General features: G+C 35.3%; 1 protein-coding gene across 1 annotated transcript in view; it reads left to right on the forward strand.

Moving 5' to 3' along the window:
* Nucleotides 1-25,537, forward strand: part of St8sia6 (ST8 alpha-N-acetyl-neuraminide alpha-2,8-sialyltransferase 6) — a 129,633-nt gene that overhangs the window by 73,746 nt on the left and 30,350 nt on the right. Inside the window, exon 4 of the mRNA XM_021726680.3 lies at nt 11,758-11,844. The gene's annotated coding sequence lies outside the window, so the exon portion shown is untranslated. The remainder of the gene's footprint in view (nt 1-11,757; nt 11,845-25,537) is intronic.

Genomic DNA, 25,537 nt, shown 5'->3' on the forward strand with positions numbered 1-25,537 from the left:
AAGGAGGGAGAGGGAAGCTGGAAAGTGTTGTAGGCAAAATGATATCGTTGTATTGTGCTGTACTGTTGTATTGTGTGCATGCACAAATATGTGACAACAGACCCCATCATTACACACAACTATAGTGCTCCAATTTGAAAAAAATGTGGAAAAAGAAAAAAAATAACAATACTAAATTTGAATGGGATTAAATAACCCAATCTAAAGACTGGGATTTTCAGACTAGATTAAAAGACATTTAACATTATGCTGTCTACAGAAGACACACGTAATACTATAAAATGCAATAGATTGAAGGAAAAAGGATAGAAGAAGATATAACATGTGGATAGCAACCCCATGGAAGTTGGAGTGGCCACACCAACATTAGATAAAATAGACTTTTAAAACAAAAATATGTTTAGAGATAAAGGGAGATTTTTAGAATGACTGAAGAATTGACCTATCAGAAACACTTCTCGATTACAAATAAATACGCACCTAATGATAGCTCTAAAATACATGCAGCCAAAACTGGCATACAAAAATCTGTGCTCAGTTAGTACCCCTTAACCCTGGCCACCCTAAATAAATTGCAATGCTGTTTCTACCTCCTTTTTACCCCATTGCCATGCTTGATTTTCTTCATATTATTCAACACATAAAATATCTATTACTTCAACCTACTATTAATTTATGTATTGTCTTCATTTACTGTCATCATTGACTACTACAATATAAACTTTATGAGAGAATGGATTTTTTTTTGTACCAGGTATTGAACTCAGGGGCACTCAACCACTGAGCCACATCCCCAACCATATTTTGTATTTTTATTTAGAGATAGGGCCTCACTGAGTTGACTAGAGCCTTGCTAAGTTGCTGAGGCTGGCTTTCAGCTCGAGATCCTCCTGCCTCAGCCTCCTGAACCACTGGGATTACAGGCATGCGCCACCACACCTGGCAAGAAAATGGATTTTTATATTTAGTGAACCATATTATTGGTGCCCATAACAGTATTTCATATATAGGCAGATGTCCAATAAATGCTTATTCAATAAATTCATGAAAATAAAAGAATAAGTGCTATAGGTGTATGTAATAAATATACAGGGATGCTAAGGAAACAGGAAGAAAGAATGGACTCTGCCTCTGTGAATCAGAAGAATTTGAGAGGCACTGGGCTAAGAGCCTTGTATATGTGGCTTCAAAATAGGGTCTGAGGATGTACTAGAGTGGCAGAGTGCTTGCCTACCATGTTCAAGGCCATATGTTTGATCCCCAGCACTGCAAGAATCAATCAATCAATCTTACTAGCTGTTTTATCCATGCCATCTCTTTCACTATATTGTGATTTACTCTAACTATATAAAATAATTCAAGTGATGGATGGAGTAATATTAACTTTATTGGTTCTCTGCGATTGTTTGCAATATATAAAATATTTGTAAAAATTGACTAATAATATCACTGTGTTGTTACTCTCTTCTACAAATATTCTCCAATATGCCTGGAGATTTTTTTCCTATAAACTTGAAAAGTAGGTCATCATTTTTTCATCTTCAAAAATATGATCTTGGTCATTACAAGAAGAAATATGAAAATCTTAAATAACAGTTCATTCTTTGTTTATTCATTCACTGTGGCCAGGCAATATGTTTGCATGTTGCAGATGTTTGTGGAGAAGGAGCTCACAGACACTGAAAATTATATTTTGTGTTTTGCTGGGAGGTACTGCTTGTATCCAACTAGTCCATTGAAGTAAAATTCAATTACCCCAAAGTAATACCAAGAAATAACACCACCAATAAGTTTCCATTTGTCATATATATTCTTTGCTACCCCTCCAGATGCCCAGTCTACTTTTTTCTCTCTTGCTCCTGGGGTAGATTTCTTTGGACTAATTACTTGCTCTTTGTCTTCTGGTTAAGGTCAGCCTGTGAGAATCACTGGCTGGAGAGTAGAAGGTGGGAGGAGTTTGGAGTATCTGTCCCCCTGGATCATTCTGTGGACTGGAGTTAGGGCTGACTGCATCTTCTATCATACCCCACAGTCCCTGTCCATTGAGGGAGGCGGGAATGACACCCTCTCCCACTCCATCTTGTCACTAGCTCCACATAATGTACTTCACCAATCTGTGTAGCCTTTCCCACACCACTCCCGTCCTTTATAAAAAGATACACTAGTTACTGTTGGTTGGCTAAGGTTAGTCACTGCCTGGAGCATTTCTTAGCGTGTGTCTTATATAATCAATACCAATACCCCTGAATTTAATTTTATAGAACAGAGAAAGTATTCTTATTCTTATTTATTTTTATTTTTTTGGAAAATCAATGCCTGACTTTTTGAACAATGCAGTATGGCACATTAGAGATTTCACTGGGGTTGTGAAGAAATACATTGGTCTCCTTAGGAGTTAGTCTGTGAAGCTGCATTGTAATATTTAACTTTGAGGGACATTTAAAGTTATGAAGAGGGTAAAAGTCTGTGATCCCTTTCTCCCAAGTCCAATGACAATACTCGCAGCATTCTGATCACAAGTTACTATCATGCAGAGTTGAAAACCCATATATATCGAAATCATGTACCACGAAGGGATGAGATGTCAGCGTGATGGCTCGGCTCCCCTCAGGTCGCTTTGCTTAGCTTTTGTACACTCGTCAGCCCTTCCTTTAAAAAGTGTCACCCAGTGGAAATGATAGATGGTCATATTGATTGAAAATCTTGTAGCATTATATTCATTTGCAGAATTTGTTCTCATGTGGAGCTGGGTTTCTTCAAGAGGTGTGGTAGCAGCTGCAAAAGACTTTTTGATCTACACAGAGGATCATGCAGAATCCTGCTGGCTTTGTATTCCTGGGTTGTCCCCATTTATTTCAATGGGCAGAAGAGTTTGGCTTACACCATGAAGAGATGTTATAGGAAACTAAATCAGTGTGTCAGCTGTTTGAATGGGCATAATAAATGAAAGTCCCCAAGATAACATCCAGGCACATAATAACTACCCAATAAATATTTAATGCTTCAATTAAATAACTATAGATTAGAGTATTTAAAAAGCCCTATTTATATCTGAATTGAGATAAAATTAGTCACATATGTGGGTCTTTATCTTCATAGAGACGTTTCTGAAAAATTATGTAAACACTTACTCTGATATTTATTTAGTGTAATTTAGAATGTTATTCATAATTTGAGTCTCATTTTGAGTATTATTAATAATGATTTAAATAGGCATTATTTATTCTTTAGAAAATAACTTGCTGCATTATTTAGTGTGATTTATTGTGTATCTTGGGACCAGAAAATTTTTCTGATGGGATTAATTTTCAGTTTCATTATGAAAATAGATGAGATGCAGCATGATATATTGGAGAGAGAGCCAGGCTCTGAATCAGAAGACAGGAGTTTAATTCTTAGCTCATCTACTTACAGTGTAATGTTGAGCAAGCTGTTTACCTTCCCAGAACTTTTAGTTTGTCATCCACAAAAATAGAAGTAATATCCTAAATGGAACTGCCTTTCAAGATTTTAGGGTAGGGTTTGTGCTTTGTAAACTGAAAACCCACAGTAAATGTAAATGTGCAGACAGTGAGCTGTGATTTGGAGTATTCTACTTAACAGGAGGCTTTTGAAGAGACACATTTATCCCATTAATTGACCCACACTTGTAGCATACAGGTAGCATTTCCTGCTACCTGTATGATTTTCTAATACATCCATGCTCCCTGCTTATAATCGTGATGTACTGTGGCAAACGTAGTTTTCTAAAATAGGGGATTTATTTTTCAGTAGAAAAGAATAAGGATTTATAAAAAGAAAACTCCCTTTTCTAGTCCACATTCTTTCCTTTTATTGTATCAGGAGATAATGCTTCATTAGTGGATTGAAACTACAAAGAGTTTTTGAGCCAGGTGTGGTACTGCACACCTGTATTTCCAGCAGCTGGGGAGGCTGAGGCAGGAAGATCGATAAGTTCAAGGCCAGCCTCAGCAACTTAGTGAGACATTATCTCAAAATAAAAAATAAAAAAGGGTGGGGACGTGGCTCAGTGGTTGAGTGCCTTGGTTCAACCCTCAATACCCACCTCAAAAAAGGAAAAAAAGTCTTTGAACACAGCAATCTCAGAGACTAAGTAGTTTGAGTATTGTCTTCCAGTTGTAAATTGGCCAGAAATATTTTTTTTCCTTCTAATATTGTGTCTGCTATAATGTGTTCACTTGGTTTTAAATATCAGTGGCTAAAGGTCAAGAGCCATTTTCTACAGCTACTTCACCAGTAAAATTAGATACATTGTGATTGACATCTTTTAATATTGAGTTAAATTGGAGCCAACTACAATTTACTGAGGAATGTATGCCACTAAAACAAATTGCTTTAAAGACTATGCATACTTCACAATGCACCTTTATTCTAATTGGAAAAGTATGGCAATTTTACTGTTCCAGACTAAGTTGGTATTCAGGCAAGAATGATTTCAAAATGGCACAAACTCTGCTTTTCACATTAGCCAAAATATAAAAACTCAAGAGCATTTGCATAAAATCTTGGTGGAAATAAAATCATGTCTAATTTCCCAAGGTAACAGTTGTCAGCCATCTTGGCCAATTTCAAGTTACCAGTGGTTTAACAACCTGCTTACAATATTCCCCAAAATTTAACAGTCAGCTCCCACAAGCTCCTTTGAACCAGCTCTAGCACACCAAGGAGAGATCCCAGAGAAAGGGAGGAAAGGCTGCCCCTCCCCCATCCCAACAAAGAGGATTGAGAAAGCAGATTATGCTCAAATCCAAGATTCAGCCAAAGAGATAGGGATGAATTGTTTTCTCTCTTTCAAGTTGCAGAGGTTTTTGTGTTGCTACTACATAGCAAGATAAACCCTTTCTCTATTTCTAGATTACTACTGCAGGGGCTCAAAGAGGAAGATGAGTGTGGTCAATTTAAGGGTTACTGGTGAGAAAATTGGTAAAAGTAACAGAAGATACACATATGCATGCCCTCTTTAGTGCCAATAAATTAGGAAGAATCAGTTGGATTATTGGACTGACACAGACACTAACTAGCTATTAAGCCATAATATGAGAATTCTCAGGCAATACACAAAGGACGGCTAGGTGTTAATGCAGGGTGATTGGTAAATAAGACAAGTCAGTGGAAGTCAGCAATAGGGAAAGTTAATAAGTAGAAGCCATAATCCATGGAACAAGGAATGTTGCTTTGAGCTTGTTCAGAGGTTGGTGGTCTCATTATATTTTCTATTTTTATTTAAACATGCCTTTCCTAGGTTAACAAAGATAATCAACATGTTTTAGAATTGTGCTAGACTAGAAATGGTGTCTTTCAAGTCCTGAACCGAAGGGGACAGAGTGGGAAATCAACATGTAAACTCACAATTAAATTCAATGTAAGAAAGACTGTTGTAGAAGTACTGGTCATGAGACTATGAGAGCTCATAGGAAATAGCAACTGTGTTATCCAGGGAACCCCAGTTTAAATATACTCCAGGTTCATAGTTACTAGAATTTCAAATTTTAGATATTTGAATTATGGTTGAGCAGACAGAGGTTATTATCTTAGTTAAATATACAATTTGATGGGTCTTGACATATATATGCACCATTGCTACAGTTAAACGAATGAACGTGTCTATCACCCATAAAAGTTTTCTGGTGTTCTTTTGTAATCCATTTCTCTCCTCCACTGCCTCCTCCTGTCCACATGCAAGCCTCACACCCAATATCCCCTTCTTTGCTTTGTTACTCTGGACTAGTTCTCATTTTCTGGTTGCAATCTGCATTGTGTGTTCTTTTTTTCTGTCTTTTTTCAATCAGCATAATTATTTTGAGATCAATCTATGTCTTTTCAGGTATCAGTAGTTCAATAACATCATTATTCCACTGCTATATAGACACCATGGTTTGCTGATCCATTCACTTCCTTATGGACATTTGTATTGTTTTCAGTGTGGGGCTGTTAGAAATGAAGCTGTTTTCAATATTAGTGTTTAAGTCTTTGTGTTGGCATATGTTTTTGTTTCTCCTGGGTATTAAATAAACTAGGAGTAGAACAGCAATTTTTAAAGGAACTTCCAGATAACTTTCTAAACTAATTGTATATTTTGCATTCTCATCAGAAGTATGAGAGTCCTAGATGCCCTATTCCTATGCCAAATGATGTGATCTATTGTTTTCTATTGTAGCCCATTCTAGTGGATGTGTCCTTGTATAATATCATGATTTTAATTTACATTTCCCTAGTAACTAATGTGGTTGATCAATTTTTCATGGTTTTACCACCCATCATATTTGGTTAGATGTCAATTCAAATGTTTCTCATTATTTTTAACTAAGTTGTTTGCTTTATCATTGAATTGTAAGATTTCTTTATATATTCTTGGTACAAGTTCCTCATCATGTATGTGTTATGAAAGTATTTTCTTCCTTTTATAGACATGTATTTTCATTTTCTTTTTTGTTTAATTTTTTTAGACATTGATGGATCTTTATTTTATTCATTTATTTATATGTGGTTTTGAGAATTAAACCCAGTGCCTCACAGATGCTAGGCAAGTACCCTACCACTGAGCCACAATCCCAGCCCCTATTTTCATTTTCTTTACAGTGTTTTAAAATTAATCTCTTAATCTTGATGTTTGATTTATGAATTTCTTATTTTATAAGAATTTATTTTATAAATTTCTTATTTTATTTTTACACTATGTACACAATACATATAAATCCAATGTCGATATGTGTTTGTCTTGTTTTCTGCTAGAGCTTTTCTAGCTATAACTCTTAACTTAGGCCAGTGATACACTTAAGGTTAATATTAGCAAGTAGGGTGGGGTCAGAGTTGAGGGTTTACTGTTGTTTTTCATATAATTATCCAGGTTCTCCAGAAATCCTAGTTAAAAAGTTTATTTTTCCCACTGAGTTACCTTGTTCAACAGCTTTATTTATAGATTTCTATTCTTTTGATAATTGATTTTAAGACACTGTTATTATAGTGCTATAGTAAAACCTCAAATTAGGTAGTATAACTCTTCCAACTTTGATGTTGATTTTCTGTCAGCTATTCTTAAGCATTTCAATTTCCATAAGAATTTTAGAATCATCTTCTTAATATCTAAAAAAAGTACTGCTAAAGTTTTTATTTAAATTGCACCAAATCTATAGATATATTTAGGGAAAATTGATAATCTCAAGTCTTCTGACTAGTGAACATGAGATATGGCTCCACTAGTTTAATTCTTTGATTTCTTTTATCAATATTTTATACTTTTCAGTATATAGGCCATGTACATTTTGGTCTATGTATTTTATATTTTCATGTTATAAATGGAAATGTTAGTTACTTCTTGCTAGTGCACAATTGCCTTAGTGCATTGACTTTCTATACTGCAAATTTGCTAAATTATTATTTGTTCCTATAGCTTTTTTTGTAGATTCTTTAGATAATCATGTCATCTCTGAATAAACACAACTGGCTTCTTGTTTTTTGGTGTGGATAGATATATTTCTTTTTCTTGTCTTATTGCCTTGATTGGATTTCCAGTACAATGTATAATAGAGATGATGAGAGTGGAATCCTTTGGTGTTCCTTATCTTAAAGAGAAAACAGTATGCCTTTTACCATGAAGTGTGTTTTTAGCTGTAAATTCTTCTGTAGAATGCCCTTTGTTAAGTTGTGAAAATTCCTTTCTATGTTGAATTTTCTAGGAGTTTTTGGCATATTTCTTGTTGGGTTAGGTCATTTTTCTTTGTTGTTATATTATATAGTAAATTGCATTGATACTCTAATGTGTCAATTAAAATATCAACATTCTAATAACATTGTAATTATATATATATATAATTTTTTATATTATTGGATTTGATTAAAAAACATTTTGCTGGGAAATTTTGCATCGATGTATGTAAGGGATATTTGTCTGTAGTTTTTCTTCCCTTTAATGTCTTTTTTTCTGGGTTTAGTATCAGGATAGCACTGTTGAGAAGTTCCCTCACCCTGTCAATTTTCTAGAAGAGTTTGTGTAGACTTGGTATAAATATTCCTTAAATGTTTCATAAAATTCTCCAGTGAAGTCATTTGAGCCTGGTGTTTTCTTTGTGAGAAGAATTTTAATTACAATTTTATAGTAGTTATGGGTCTCTTCATATATTCATTTTACCAATATATGTGAGTGAGCTTTATAGTTTGCTTCTTTCAATAAGTATGTTGATTGCATTTAAGTCAATGACATTTTTTGACATAAAGTTATTATATCATGGTTATGTATATAGGACTGTTACACTGCATCCTCTTTTATTTCTGACATTGGCCATTGTACCTTTTATTTTTTTCTTGATCAATGTAGCAGTAGGTTTATCAATTTTATTGGTATTTTCAATGAACCAGCTATTGACTTAATTGATTCTTAATTATTTATTGATTTCTGATCTTGTCCTATTTTCTCATGGTAATATTTCTTGCTCAGGGATATTATTTTCAATGGCAATATTCCTTGATCAAAATCTACTATAAATATAGCCACTCCAACTTTGTTTAATTAATTCTTCTATAGGACATTCTTTCCCATCTTTTTGCTTCTAACTTATTTATTTATATGAAGCCAGTTTCTTTTAGGCAACATACAATTGGTAGTCTAATATCTCTGTCTTTTTAATTAGTATGTGTACATCATTTACATTTGATGTCGTTATTCATTTGGTTGGGTTTAAATCTACCATCTTGATATTTGTTTTCTGTTTGCCTATTATTCCTTTCTTCTCCTTTTTCTGCTTTCCTTTGGATAGAGTATTTTTGTTATTACATTTTTATGGTTTTAGTTTTAGTTTTTTTTTCTGGTTACTTTAGATAAAATATATATTATTTTCTTCTTCCAATCTGCTTTCAAGTGATTTATACTCCCTCTATTCCTTCTCATCCTCTGTCTTCTGACCTCTGTTCTAGACATCATGTATTTTTATATATACTATAACCCCCAATTTGTTGTTGTTGTTGTTATTATTATTTTTACTTTAAACTGTCAATTATCTTTTTGGGGGGAGGGTACCAGGGATTCAATCCAGGGACAGCCCTTTTTTTTGTATTTATTTAGAAACAGGCTCTCACTGAGTTGTTTAGTACCTTGCTTTTGCTGAGGCTGGCTTTAAATTCACGATCCTCCTGCTTCAGCCTCCTCCAGAGCAGCTGGGGTTACAGGTGTGTGTCACCATGCCCAGCTTGTCAATTACCTTTTAAAGAGCCTTGGAAAAAGAAGGAAAAGTTTTAATGCATGTTTCCATAATTTATTCTCAGTGCTCTTTATTACTCTTTGTTTATCCAGATATCAATCTGGTTTTATTTCTCTTATGTCTAAAGAACTCCCTTTAACATTGCTTGTACTGCAGGTCTGCTGGTTGTGAATTATTTTGGCTTTTGTATATCTGACAAAGCCTTTATTTTATCTTCATTTTTTTTTTAAAAATATCGTTTTAGTTATAAATGAACATAATCTTTATTTTTATGTGGGGCTTTATTTTTTATATAGATCTAACCCAGTGCCTCAATGTGAAGGACAAGGGCTCTACCACTGAGCTACAGCCCCAGCCCCTTTACCTTCATTTTAAAGAGATTTCCTCAATAAAGAATTCTAGAATGACAGTTTCCCCTAAATCCCAGTCTGTAATGCTGTTGTTCTACTGCCTTCCAGTTTGCATTGTTTTCAACAAGATGTCCATTGTTATTCCTATCTTTGCTTCTTTATACTGAATATATTTTTACACTAATTACTTTTAAGATCTTCTCTTTATCACTGGCTTGAAAAATTTTATTACTCTTTGTTTTATTGTTGTTGTTTGTATTTATTGTTCTTTGGGTGTGTTGGGCTTCTTAGATCTCCGAATTTATAGTTTTCATTGAATTTTGGGGAAAAAATTCCACCATAATTTTAAAAAATATTTTCTTTGTTTTCTCTCTTTTTCTAGGATTATAATTACACTTATATTAGGCATTTCAAATTGTATAACAGCTGACTGATTTTCCATTTTTTATTCATTCTTTTTTGTTTTTAATTTTCATTAGTTTCTCTTATTAACTCTTCAAGTTCATTAATCTTATTGTCTTAGCCATACATTATAAGAAATTTGATTTCTTTTCATTTAATAAATTACATTTAAACAAAATTTGAAACTTTTGCACATTTATTGCTATGGTAAGATGATTGCTTTCCACTTATTTTACTTTTCATGTTATGCTTTATCTTGATGACATAAAATACAATTGCAATTTTTGTTAACTTAGTTAGATATTTATATTTGGTTCCTCCCTTTAATTGTGTTTTAGTTTTTTGTTGTTGTTGTTGTTAGTACAATCATTTTTGTTCCTTTGATCATGGACCCTCGTACACATAGTGCTTTGATTTTAGACTTATCAATATTACCAAAAGACTTGAAGCTATGCCTTGGTAGTAGACAAGATTTCTCCAGGCACAGGAGAAGTCATAGTATTATGCTTTTCTGGAAGAGCCAGACTTGAGGAAACTTTGGTAGATTGCTGAATATGTGTTTGTTTTGGGGGGTTTAACAGTTGCTTGCAAAGTGTCCCTATCATTCTCCATGGGGGACAGGCAATGTTCACCAGAATATATTATTCATATTGGTAGTATCCTTGAAAGAAAAGAAATCCAAGAGAAAGGTAAATTTCAGGGACAAAGGAGTTGCTTGGTCAACTGCATTTCCTAACTATAAGAGAAATATTTTATTTTAGAAATAAACTTTGGAGAAACACTGTTTTATTTGTTTGTGCAAGGAAGGAATTTTTCAGACAAAGCTATCTTTTCCTTCCCTACCTGCTCACCAACATATTCTCCATCTTGTCATGAAGCCTTGGTTTCTAATAGTTAGCAACTAATGACTAAAGACTAATTGAAAGAAAACTTAAGGATTTATTCATTCACATGAGCACCTTTAAGGACTAAGCACTATTCTGTGCTTTGGAATTAATACTTCAGATAGAGGGAGCTCTGTTGCAAACTGACATCCTGTCCTGTGCTTTTAAACTGTAGAACTGTGCCTATAGTTTTTTTTTTTTTTTTTTTTGTGTGTGTGTGTGTGTGTGTGTTGGGGGGAAGTTCTGGGTATTGAACTCAGTGGCACTTGACCACTGAGTCACATCCCCAGCACTGAGCTGCTTAGTGCCTGGCTTTTGCTGAGGCTGACTTTGAACCCTCCATCCTCCTGTCTCAGCCTCCTGAGCCACTGGGATTACAGGTGTGTGCCACCATGCTCAACCTGTGTCTATAGATTTTTATAACAATATATATGTCTCCTCCCTTAGCCTAATATGTTTTTTATGTGCTATTCAAAGTTAAAATTTAATATGGTTGTTTTGGGAAAGTTTTAGCTATATATCCCAAGGTCAATTATCAACTTAGAATCTGAAAAACAATGATTACATATTATTGAGAAAAATCTATAAAGTATATATTTATTTGTCTATGAGTTTAAAGCCATTTTGAAATGACCATAAGACACCTGTGCAAATTGTGCTACCACAGTTTTTAAAACTAGACTTGGTTTACAAGATGTGCAATTTATATATTCCTAAACCAACATAATAATTATTTGTAAGTTGTATGATTCTAATGTTTCTAAGTGAGTCTAGTATTTAATTATTTCTAGTTTATTCCAGAAAAGATGTAGAGGAGGGCTACAATGGGTAGATTTTATAAAAGTGTCCTCTAGGAAAGCACAATGTGAGATCTTTATTTTCTAATTACATTGATTTAACTTTTAGACAAAAAGAAGATGATTACCTTCAGATCATCACAGATATCCAGAACTGTCCTTGGAAACGACAAGCAGAAGAATATGAAAATTTCAGGTAAAAGATTTTTTATAAATAACATGAGTGAAAAAAATGTTCATTTGCTTTGTAGAAAAATAGGCAACAAGTTATTAAAGCAAACAGTAGAAAGGGCCACCTGGTAATCAGGAGGATCGAATTCTAAGGCCCTCTTGTGAGGCACATGGCGTTTCTATCCACACTGCTTACTTAAAAGTTTTTAATTTTGATAGATACTGGAATTAATTCCAAAAAAATGCAAGTCCTAAAAAAAGTTTTTATTAATGCTTTTATTATATTTTAGAAGATGATACTTCTATGTGCCCTTTTTTGGTATGTGTTTATTTTATAAATAAAATATAATGGTATTAAGGAATGTTCGACAAACGTACAGAGAAGAAAATCATCCATGATCCCTTTAATTTAGAACAAAAGCTGTTTTGCTTTATGCATATTCTCCTCCAGTTTTTTTTATTAGCTTTTTAACACAAGTGACATTTAGGAGCATGAATTGCTGTATGTTGTAACTTACAGAGAAACCATCAACTGCAAAACTAGCTTACCACTTTGCCATTAAAGAGCTATCATTCATGCTTGGAGAATTTGGAGTTGCACCCAGATAAAAATGCCATTTGTGAAAGCGATATGCTGTTGGGGTGCACGGATATTTATTTGTTACCCTTTCTTCCCCAAACCATACCTAGCACAGAGCAGGTCAGTTGTCTGTGCTAGCCAGGTGTAAATTATTCTGGATTGTATTTTGTTTTTCTGGTTCTCTTCTATGCATCCCACTCAGGTTTTGATCTGTGCTAAATTATTTTGTTATATTACAAGCCAGAGACTCATCTTTATCTTCACTTTTTCACATTTTCAAGTTTAATTTAAGCAGTAAGCCAAAAAAGTCTTATTAATGGGACTTTGCTTTCTCTTAAAATTTTATTAGGAAATATCTGCTGCCTACCTCTCTTCTAGAAAAGGCAGCGACTCTTCTGTTTCCTTGTGCCCCCTCAGATGAACGGCCTCTGATTTCCCTGAGAATATAAGAGGGGTTCTGGTCAGCCCCTTTTGGGTTGAAGAGTAGCTTCCTGATTGGCTTGATATCTTCCCTCCACTGTATTAGACAAATGGATGTCGTGACTTCCTGTAGGATTGATTCCTTAAGCATCTTACCTGTCATTTCAGGGTGAGAGGCTAGAACAGATATTCCTATTAAACTCTTTCACCTCCAGGATACCTTAGGTTACACAGACCTATTCAAGACTGGCTTCAATGTCCTGAAGAGGATCCAGAGAGATCTGATAGAAAGCTGTGCTGACAATCATAACCCAAATAATCACGGCACCAAGAGTGGCAGCAGAATCTGATTTTCAGAGACCTTTTCTCACATCTAAATGGGCAAGAAATGATGAGGGAATTATTGAGCTATTGAGGTTCAATTATTGAGCTATTGAGGTTCAATAGCTCGATTATTAAATGATTAACTAGAAAACTAGATGAGTAGTGATGGCAATAATGAAAGCAGGGGTAAAGAAGCTGCTACTTCTGGCCAGTGGCAGACACCTGTAATCCCAGTGGCTCAGGAGACTGAGGCAGGAGGATCATGAGTTTGGAGCTAGCCTCAGCAAAAGCAAGGTGTTAAGCAACTTAGTGAGACCCTGTCTCTAAATAAAATATAAAATAGGGCTGGGATGTGGCTCAGTGGTTGAGAGCCTAGAGTTCAATCTCTAGAACCAATAAATAAATAAATAAATAAATAAATAAATAAATAAAAAGAAGCTTCTATTTCTGGCTGTCAAGTTGGTTCAGACCAAGTGTCAAGAGGGTAGTGCAAACAAAACAAAGAGCACCAGATGCCTGTTTAAGGGTGTTAGAAAACTACTGGAACCAGGGGGAATTTACAGGACTAAGAGCCAGAGGAAGATGGAATCCAAAGGAGCTGAGTGGCATTTGGGGCTGCTTTTTCTCAGAAGGGACTTGCTGAATGTAAAATGACCAGAGCTTGAGAAGCTGAGCAGAGCTTCCAGAAATCCCTGGAAAAGACCAGCTCTCCAAAGAACTGAAGCCTGAATTCAAATCATTTCCATCCTCAGCTGGATTTAGGAGATCTGCCCTTAGCCTAGATAACAAATAGAAGCAAAAGTAAATCCTCTCTGGAAGAAGGTAATATTATTCAGAGCTTTAAATTATCTCTGCAAGTTTTCTCACACAATGTCTGGCTCAATTAAAATTTTTAAAAATATTTTTTTCCTTTTAAAGATTTAAAGCTTTCTTTTTTCTTTCTTCCCTTCCATTTTTTTTCCTTTTGAAACAAAAACTGGCAGTCACTTTAAATCCAAAACCGCATGAGCATCCTTGCTGCAAATTATGATAGATTGCAGCTACGTGATTGATGGTACATTTTCTCCTTAGTACCATCTCAGTATAAAAAGTGCATCAGTAACCATGACAATTACCCAATGGTCTATCTATCCCTTCAGGGACAATTTAAGTAAACATCTGGGACTATACCACTTATGGTGTGTTTTCATTCGAGAGAACACGTTATGGTGACATTTACTTATTTACTTGAGTATATATTACATTATAATGTTTACATCATGGACATATTTTTAAGCTGAATTGTATAAGCCCTCAACAGAAATCTGTGAAATCAAATCCCAATAAACCATCCACTCTTAATTTTTGCCTAACATAGTTGCCCAAATCTGAGTCTCTACCTATTTATAAAACCAGCATTGTAGAAACATCCCCTATTATTATAGATGTCAAGTAGCTAAATAGTTTTCCATTTTATTTATTTATAGCATTTTATGTCAAATTGAAGGAAAGCAAAATGTGCCTTAAAAAGGCAATAATATTCTTGTAGCAGCCATTACAAAAGTTCTATTAAATTCTGAAGAATATGAGTGAGAGAATATATTCTAAATCCATCTGCAACACAATTGTTGAAACTTCCTATAATTGATACTGGAAGACTCTGAAAATCATGAGACTCCTATGGTCAAGGGATCTAAAAATAAGAAAGCTTGAAAGTTATTTTTCTCAAATAAGTATGCTACTTGCCAGCAAATGGGGGCAAAATTTATTCATCAAGCAAATATTTGTTGAGCGTTTTCTATATCAAGCACTCTAGACCCCTTTAGTATTGATAAAATGTTGGGTACAAATCATGGCCTCAAGAAATAGTTGTTAAATAATTGGATACATGAAAGTAAACAAGGAAAACAGGAGGTTTCTTTACTGACCTCAAATAATTTATAGTCAGATTGGAAAAAAAAGAATACAAATATGTTTGATTTAATGTAAAAATGAATGCTTTATGATGTATACTATGATATATCAGTGTAAGCTCTCATTTCTGGAAACATTTTGTAAAAAGAGAACTATAAGTCTGAGTAGGGACAGCAAGGGAGAGAGAGACCAATTTAGAAATGATAGGGCCAGGAAGAGTGGCCAGTTAGTTTCAAGGCCAGCTTGGGTGAGTACAAATTTGTTCTACGGGGTGCTTGTAGATAGATGGGGGATGGCCTGGTGATGCCTGGAGCTTTGATTATCAGAATAAAATCCACAGGCCTTCTGTAGATAACAGGAACCCAGGAGAGATACTCCTACTAAGGAAACTGCATGACAAATCTATTGTTTCAGGGGAAATATTGGGTCACATAACATTGTGTGAACTGGAGTGTGAGTGGGTTGGAGGAGTCAGAGCAGTTAGGGGCTGGTTGCAGAAAAGTGATCATAGGAAAACAAGTCTGGAACATCAGTAGTAGCTCTGAAACTATCAAGGAAGAGCCACATGACGATGACCCCTGGGGATCGATTGTGTTATTTGTCTTGTATTTCCTGTGCCCATCACATAGGCAGTACCCAACCAATAGCTGCCAGACTGGGTTACTTACTGACTTTCAGTTCTCTAACTGAAGGAGAAGAAATTAAAGTGAGGGCTGGTGATATAGCACATGCACAAGGCTCTGGGTTCAATCCCCAGCACCAGACACGGAAAAATAAGTAAATGAAGTCAAATGGGAAGTTTGGGATCTGGTTGATTGGTATAATCACAGTGTTACAAACAGAAAGATTTCAAGGGGTAAATGCTTTGGGGAAAATGAGCCCATTCTGGATAGGGTATACCTGAGCTGAGTTGAAGCAACTGGATATAGAAGACCTTGCCTTGATCTGGGGAAAAACATGGATGCTAAGAGAACCTGCCTCTCCCCCAAGAGAAAAGAATCACAATTTAAAACTGACTTATGTACAAATATGGCCACTGAACTCTGTCTTATCAGCAAGTTTCTTTTGTGCCAAAGGAGCTCCTCTTCTTTTCATAGATCCCTGAGTTCATTCAGTACTTACCTAGTAGTGTGCCTAAGAACTTTGAAGCCTGGTTGCATTTCTGCCTTCTTACCTGGTTGCCTTTACCTGAATCATGAGAGGTTTAAATGAAAGTCTTTTGGTTTTTGGTACTGGGGATTGAACCTAGGGGTGTTTAACCTCTAAGCCAATTCCCAGCCCTGCCGCCCCCCCCCACCCTTTTTAAGTTTTTGAGACAGAGTCTCACTAAGTTGCTTAGAGCCTCTCTAAATTGCTGACGCTGGCGTTGAACTTGCAGTCCTCCTGCCTTAGCCTCCTGAGTTGCTGGGATTTTATAGATATGCCCAACATACCCAGCACAAGGTTCTTAATCCAAAGTCCATGTTAGCAGTTTTATAAAGCCTTCAAAATTGTGTGAGAAATTTTGAACATGTTCCTGAGAAAAGGATCCACAATTTTCATCAGTTTCTCAAGAAGTCTAGGATGCCTCAAATGACTAAATTATTTCTAGGAATTCTTCTGGATTTGAGGTTCTGTTAGTTTTGAGATTTGATTGCTTATTTCACCTTCCAAGTAGGCATGGTTACCATTAGCCTAGACATTGATTTACCTTCTGTTCCTCCCTCCCCTTTAGATATTCTGGCTCTGAATTTGTGGGGTTGTTTTTTTGTTGTTGTTGTTTTGTTTTGTTTTGTTGGTGAGATCCCATTGAACCTAATTAAAGAGGGTTTTAAGTAAAAGTTGAAAACATCCTACCCAGTTGTCTTCTTTTCCTCTTGGTGTCTAGTTTTACTTACATATACCTTCACAAACTCAAGAATGTTGAGGTATCACCTCCTCTGCTTTTAAAATCATTTATTGAACCACAAGCCAATATACAGAATCATTTGTGGAATAGCTATTTCGATTTCAGTCTAAGAAATGATTCCTCTTCACAGCCTCTCCCTCTAATTTTCAGAAACTGATGGCTTAGTATTTGCTTGAGCATGACACTCAGAAATCTGAGATGCTTAAATTGAAATTAGACGTTATATGAAACACCTCTTACTGGTTCTTACCCGATTCCTCTCCTTCACCCTTGAAAGCTCTTTTGTGAAGCTCTGGAAACTTCTGGTAAGCAGATTTTATCCCAGCAGAAGATCTTTGAGCTTTAGTAATTAGTCTTAGATTCCCTAAGTAACTTGCATGGAAATTACTACATTAGCTTTCTTCAATAGTTTTGTAACTTAAAAGAACTGTATTCATTTGTGTAACTAATTACAGAAATGCACAGCAACGGTACTCAATTTTCATATTACCTTCTCATTTTTTCCCCAGAAAGTACACTATTGTTATTATTTTATAGTTTGTTTTGGACCCTCTGATACCATTCAATTTCCTTAAACATCCTCCTGTTTCAAAGATGTGAGTTGGAATCTGAAGCTGATTATGATCAATCAAATATTTACTGAAAACTTAAGAGCAGACAACAGTTCTATTATGTAAATGCACACCTTTAGGACTCATGCAAATGAGATACCTTTCAAATGACTTGTAAAACAGGTATTTGGTGCCCAATTACTTTGTTATGGATATCTATTACATGGTAGCAATTTTAGTGAATCTCAAATTATCCCCTCAGGATTGATTAAATTAAAATTTCTTAAAAGTTAGCCCTTACTCTTTCTTGTGTTGAATTTGTAAGCAAAGATCTCAATTTTATTTTGGTAGATACATTAATGTTCCAAAAATAACACTCTTGTATGTTGTTTTCATTTTTATTTGAGCTCCTTGGGAAAAAAAAATACACTGTTAAACAAAATAAACTTATATACCACATCATGTATTTTAATTTACCATGTCATGTATTTTAATTTTTAAACACTACATTTACATTGTTAAAATAATGCCATTTAATGATTTAATGTTGTGCAAGGATAGACTCCTTCAAATAAGTAGGTGGATAAGTTAATCAACATATCAGAAGAAATAATAGATCTGGAAAACCAAATTTAGTTTAACCAACAAGAGTTTTCAATTGTCTTCTGAAATATTTCTACAAAAGTAATAGTTCTATTTATTTCTTTAGCTATTTGTGAGCCTAGATTTTTTTTAAATTGGCCCAAACTTCCTGAACAATATTCGCGTTCCAGGATTTTTGTCCTCTAGCACAGAGTCTTAGAGAGAAGCAAAATCATCTCTGTTTCAGACTTTTTTTGATTATGGAAGAGCACGTTCATTTTTCAAAGCCACTGTTTTTCTCCTTCCTGTTCCTTTTAAATGTTTGCTTTTACAATTCATACAGGGTGACTATGATGACAGCTGAAAGTAATAAATATTTTTTTTCAATATTTAAGAAGATATGTGTAGTTTATGATAGGTGTTTTGGGTCAGTTGTCAGATTGAAAAAGCCTTTTTTTTCTCTTTTCCTCTGCATCGAGACTGTTCTTCACTGTTAATATCCTGTCACATCATCTTCTTTTTGGCATGCCTTGTAGCGTGCCTGTGCATTTAGAAAAGCCACAATAACCACACCATGTCATTACTTCTGCTGTATTTAATAGTAGAAATGAGCTCTTGGACATTAGGGACCAGCTCCTCTCCTTAGTCTTCGGAATATAAACTTGGCCATAAAAATGCATTGAACTCACGTGGGATTCACTGGTCTTCTAAATTCTATTTCAAAATTTATCTCCCAAGTCATATTCAGTATTAACTATATTGCCGCATGTGCCCATGTCAGATAAGCCTACTCCAAATCTTTCAAATCTTCCTCACCTGATACCATTGCCGGCAATGTCTTCATCCATGTATTGCACTGTTTAAACACTGGTACAAATTCCAGGAGACAAACCTTCTCCGTGTTTCAACATGACTACTTCATTGCTGGGTTTACATTTCAATAGACTCCATCTTCTTTGCTTTGATAATCATATTCATTTATATTTTATTTTACTTTGGTTTAGTTCTTATATTCTACTCAAATATATTAGCTCCTCTTTCATAAACTTGAAAATATCCGTGCACACATTAGCCATGAATGGAAAAAAATGAAGTTATCTGAGTTGCTGATTGAATTTGGTCTTTATTCATTCTCTCAGACTGAAACTTGTGTGGCTGCCATGTTGAATACTAGTTCATACAACCCCTTAAGTTTTTATTTTTTTTTTATGGCTGTCAAGTTTTGAAGGAGAACTTTGGGTTGAGGGATAGGATATGAACCCTCAGCAAAATGGTAAAGTTTGTGAAGAATTCATTTGTTTGTTTTATATTTCATATACATCTCCAGATGTATTAAATATTTTCTCTGTATCAGATTTTTAGGTTTCCTTTTCTCCCCCTTTTCTCAAAATCTTTTTTATTGATTTTTTTTAACATAAATGACAGCAGAATGCATTACAGTTCTTCAAAATCTTTTTAAAATGGTCTCAGCAATTCCTGTTCTCTGTTGCTTCCAATCCAGTGCCTTGGAATCTCAGGGCTACCATGCCATGTTAGGACTCCATGTTCCCAAATGTTGTCTTCCTTATTCTTTCTCAAAATTCCAGTTACTGTGTGGTAGATCTCTCTTGATCTCTGGGGTATAGTAACTTGTGTTAGATGTCAGTGACCAATAGACTGTTTCTGAAAAGTAAGGAGGCAAATAAACAGTTATTGAATACCTACTGCATGGCAGCTGCAATGCTTGGCACATTGTGTAACCTTTAAAGCATATTGTAAGTGTTGTATATTGTAGTAGATTCAGAGTTGTACAATCATTGCCACTAATTGCAGAATATTTTCATTATTCCCCAAAGAAACTCATTCCTGTTAGTGGTAACTTCCCATTCCAACTCCCTGTAGCCCTTGGCAACTAGTAATCTACTTTCATCTGTATAGATACGTTCTAGAAATTTCATATAAATGAAATTATATAATATGTGGCCAAGATAGAGGATTATGGATTCTTTCTCTTAGCATTGTTTTCAAGATTTATCATTGAAACATACATTAATACTTCATTCCTTTATATTATCAAATAAGATTCCGTGGTATGAGTATTTTGTTTGCCATTCATTAGTTGAGAAACACTTGTTTCCACTTTTGGTTATTGTGAATAATGCTTTTTTAAATGAACATTTGTATCTGTCCGTGAGCATATGTTTTCATCTCTTGTTATACACCTAGGAGTGACATTTCTAGTTTATATGGTTTAACATTTTGAGATATTGTCAATCTATTTTCCAAAGTAGGTGCAGATTTTACAGTCCCACCAGCAACATGTAAAGGTTATAATTTCTCTACATCATTAACAACCTTTCTTATTGTCCTTTTTAAAAATTTGTCATCCTGATGAGTGTGAAATGTTATCTTGTGGTTTTTGATTTATATTTCTCTAGTCATTAATGATGTTGAATATCTTTTCATGTGCTTATTGGCCATTTTTGTATCTTTAGAGCAATATCTATTCTAATCTTTTACTTTTTATTTTCTTTTTGGTACCAGGAATTGATCCCAAGTTTGCTTAATCACCGAGCCACATCCTCAGCCATTTTTTTTATGATTTATTTTGAGACAGGGTCTCCCTAAATCCCTAGGACCTCATGAAGTTGCTGAGGTTAGTCTTGAACTTGAAATCTCCTGCCTCAGCCACCAGAGTTGTTGGGCTTTCAGGCATGTACCACCAAACCTGGCTTTTTTGCTCATTTTTAAGATTGGCTATTTTTCATTTTATTGTTGAGTTATAAATATTCTTCATATATTTACTTTGTACACACTTCCTCATTATATATATGATTTGCAAGTGTCTTCTCTCACTCTGTGGGTTGCTTTTCAGTTTTCTTAATCCTTTTCTTTGAAGCACAATCTTTAAAATTTTGATAGAATCCAATTTATTTTTCTTTTATTACTTGTGAAATTGGTGTTATTTCTAAGAAAACATTCCCTGACCCAAGATCATGGTTTAAGCCTGTATTTAAGGAGTTTACAGTTTTATCTTTCACACCTGGGACTGTGATCCATTTTGAATTAACTATTGTATATGGTATGAACTAGAAAACTAGCTTCAACTCCAGTTGTCCTAGTTACATTTGTTGTAGGGACTATAAAAATCATTTGCCATCAACATGAGGGTTTATTTCTGGGGTCTCCACTTATTTCCACTGAGTTATTTATCCTCATGCCACCACTGAAAGTTATAGCAAGTTTGAAATTTGGAAGTATGAGGACTCCTCTATGGCTTCCATTTTCAGTCAAGTTTGGAAGGGTATACATAGTTTTCTAAAAGTTTTGACATTTCCAGTGTTTTGGTTTTTTTTTTAATCCCTTCTGGGAAATTGCTCAATTTGGCCAATTCTTCCTTTCCATTCCCTTATTTTTTCTACTTCATGTCAGTCCTTACACACTTTAATTTATTGACAGTCTGCCTTGTGCCAGGCACTTTCTCTCTTCCTGCCCCTCCTCTGTGTTCTTATATCCTTTCATCAAGTCTTTAACAGCATATGCAAGTCCCACCGACACAATGTGGTCTTGGTTAGATAGGCTAATCTATTGTTAAATCAATGCTGACATGTCTCCAGTATCATCCAATGGGAGTATTTTGTCATGCAAATGAAAATATGAAACTTCTCTGGAGAGACTGAAGGATGTTATAGTGGTGAGAAGATTGGAAGAAGCAGCCTGAAAGAAAGCAAACAAGATAGAGGATTATGTGCAGTCTCCTAAGACCCCACATTCAGGAATAGAGCAGACAAAACACTGGGCATTTGGGGGTCTAGTCTTAGCTAGTGATTCTGAAGAAGCCTTTAATCTTCTACTTCCTCTCTGTAAAGCCAAGACTTAAGGTAAGCATCTCTAAGCTCACTCTTTTTCCCTTGCTTGGATCCCTTAGGTTGTGGCAATAGAAGTGGGTATTAGGAACAATGGAGAGGTTGTCCAAGTTGAGCTATATCTATACAAATACACACCCTCTTATACGCAATGAGGTAAATTAATAAACGAGTGCTTTTTGTTAAGTATTTAATATATACACAGGAATATATATCCAGTTCACTGGTTGGGACTGGACATACTTGATATTTTCTTCTTGATGATAATGAGATTCAGAACATTCTCTCAGAAACTTTAATCAATATGGTGATATATATGCAAGAATAGATAACTACCAGTGAAAGGTGATAAATGGGACAAAGCCATGGATCACTGTGAATACTCAGAGGAGGAGCAGATCCCTGAGACATGGGTTTGTAGAAAAGGTTTTATTGAGGAAGGAAGCCAATTGAAGAAAACCAAGAATTCAGACAGGAGGAGAGGAAGAACACAGATGGAGATAAATCTGTATAAGTGCATTTACATCCCAGGGAGAAGAATGAATAGTTAATTTTCAGGCAGCTGATGCAATGTTATATGGAGCCCAGGGAATTTGGATTTTATCTTATAAGTGTTGGTAAGATAACTGAAAGTTAAATATAGCTTCCTTGTTATAATACTAAAAAAAATGTTGTACTTTGATCTTGGAGGAAATTTGACCATTTTAATCCACTGTCTACTCTGTGATAACATGTCAAAATGATTAATCAGTTTTCTTGTGCAAACTGATATAAGTAGCCACTCCTGCACAGGACAGGTGTAAAATGAAGATGTGGATGAGGAATTCAATAGAATAATCTTGAAGAGAAGTATGCTGGGGTGGGGCAACTCCAGGGAGCTTTTAGCAATTCCAATGGAAGAGGAAAGAGGCAATACAGAATGTGGCTTCTGTATTCTGATAACACTCTTGGCTTTTCTGAATGTCGTGTCTTCTGTTCTGGGTCTAAGTAGTTTCATTAACAGATAACCGCTGGTGTCTGACTTTCTAATTCTAAAAGCATAGGGTATCCCACCTTCCTAATTTTGTGAGTTGGGGATTTGAAAATAAAATGTCACTGGCTGATTAATGTCATGAGTCAACCTGAAGCAGGGGTACTATTCCCCTATCCTACCTGTCAGTGTGGTGCCACCTGATAGTCACACAAACTAACAACAGATCCCCTCTGGATTGCTGGAATTCTCAAAGTGGTCTAGGCAGCTACTTCTGTCTTGTGGATAACTCACTCTACTTTAATGTAGGCATAGAGAGTAGCTAAAAAGTATCTTGTTGGAATGCTTAATTCTTAGACCACTGTTAATTTTTTTTTTTTTTTTTTTTGGTACCAGGGATTGGACTCAGGAGCATTTGACCATTTAGCCACATCCCCAGCCCTATTTTGTATTTTATTTAGGGACAGGGTCTTACTGAGTTACTTAGTGCCTTGCTTTTTGCTAAGGCTGGCTTTGTTTTTTATTATTATTATTATTAGTTGTTCAAAACATTACAAAGCTCTTGACATATCATATTTCATACATTTGATTCAAGCAGATTATGAACTCCCATTTTTACCCTGTATACATATTGCAGATTCACATTGGTTCCACATCCACTTTTTTACATACTGCCATACTAGTGTCTGTTGTATTCTGCTGCCCTTCCTATCCTCTACTATCCCCCTCCCCTCCCCTCCCCTCCCCTCTCCTCCCATCTTCCCTCTCTACCCAATCTACTGTAATTCATTTCTCTCTCTTGTTTTTTCCCCTTTCCCCTCACTTCCTCTTATATGTAATTTTGTATAACAATGAGGGTCTCCTTCCTTTACCATACAATTTCCCTTCTCTCTCTCTTTCACTCCCCCCTCTCGACCCTGTTTAATGGTCATATTCTTCTCATGCTCTTCCTCCCTATTGTGTTCTTAGTTGCTCTCCTTATATCAAAGATGACATTTGGCATTTGTTTTTTAGGGATTGGCTAGCTTCACTTAGCATAATCTGCTCCAGTGCCATCCATTTCCCTGCAAATTCCATGATTTTGTCATTTGTTAGTGCAGAGTAATACTGCATTGTGTACAAATGCCACATTTTTTTATCCATTCATCTATTGAAGGGCATCTAGGTTGGTTCCACAGTCTAGCTATTGTGAATTGTGCTGCTATGAACATCAATGTAGCAGTGTCCCTGTAGTATGCTCTTTTTAGGTATTCAGGGAATAGTCCGAGAAGGGCAATAGCTAGGTCAAATGGTGGTTCCATTTCCAGCTTTCCAAGAAATCTCCATACTGCTTTCCAAATTGGCCGCACCAATTTGCAGTCCCACCAGCAATGTATAAGTGTACCCTTTTCTCCACATCCTTGCCAGCACTTGTTGTTTGACTTCATAATGGCTGCCAATCTTACTGGAGTGAGATGGTATCTTAGGGTGATTTTGATTTTCATTTCTCTGACTGCTAGAGATGGTGAGCATTTTTTCATGTACTTGTTGATTGTTTGTATGTCCTCCTCTGAGAAGTGTCTGTTCAGGTCCTTGGCCCATTTGTTGATTGGGTTATTTGGTACCTTATTGTTTTAATTTTTTGAGTTCTTTGTATACTCTGGATATTAGGGCTCTATCTGAAGTGTGAGGAGTAAAAATTTGTTCCCAGGATGTAGGCTCCCTATTTACCTCTCTTATTGTTTCTCTTGCTGAGAAAAAACTTTTTAGTTTAAGTAAGTCCCATTTGTTGATTCTTGTTATTAACTCTTGTGCTATGGGTGTCCTATTAAGGAATTTGGAGCCCGACCCCACAATATGTAGATCGGAGCCAACTTTTTCTTCTATCTGATGCAGTCTCTGACTTGATATCAAGCTCCTTGATCCATTTTGAGTTAACTTTTGTGCAGGGTGAGAGAAGGGGATTCAGTTTAATTTTCTTGCATATGGATTTCCAGTTTTCCCCAGCACCATTTGTTGAAGATGCTATCCTTCCTCCATTGCATGCTTTTAGCCCCTTTATCAAATATAAGATAGTTGTAGTTTTGTGGATTAGTCTCTGTGTCCTCTATTCTGTACCATTGGTCCACCCGCCTGTTTTGGTACCAGTACCATGCTGTTTTTGTTACTATTGCTCTGTAATATAGTTTGAAATCTGGTATCGCTATGCTGCCTGATTCACACTCCCTGCTTAGAATAGCTTTTGCTATTCTGGGTCTTTTATTTTTCCATATGAATTTCATGATTGCTTTATCTATTTCTACAAGAAATTCCATTGGGATTTTGATTGGCATTGCATTAAACCTATAGAGAACTTTTGGTAATATTGCCATTTTGATGATGTTAGTTCTGCCTATCCATGAACAGGGTATATTTTTCCATCTTCTAAGATTTTCTTCTGTTTCTCTCTTTAGGGTTCTCTAATTTTCATTGTATAAACCTTTCACCTCTTTTGTTAGGTTGACTCCCAAGTATTTTATTTTTTTTTGAGGATATTGTGAATGGAGTGTTTTTCCTCATTTCCATTTCAGAAGTTTTGTTGCTGTTATACAGAAATGCCTTTGATTTATGTGTGTTGATTTTATATCCTGCTACTTTGCTGAATTCATTTATTAGTTCTAGTAGTTTCTTTGTAGACCCTTTTGGG

Source organism: Ictidomys tridecemlineatus, chromosome 10 (genome assembly GCF_052094955.1).
Source record: "Ictidomys tridecemlineatus isolate mIctTri1 chromosome 10, mIctTri1.hap1, whole genome shotgun sequence".
In the NCBI taxonomy this organism is placed as follows: Eukaryota; Metazoa; Chordata; class Mammalia; order Rodentia; family Sciuridae; genus Ictidomys; species Ictidomys tridecemlineatus.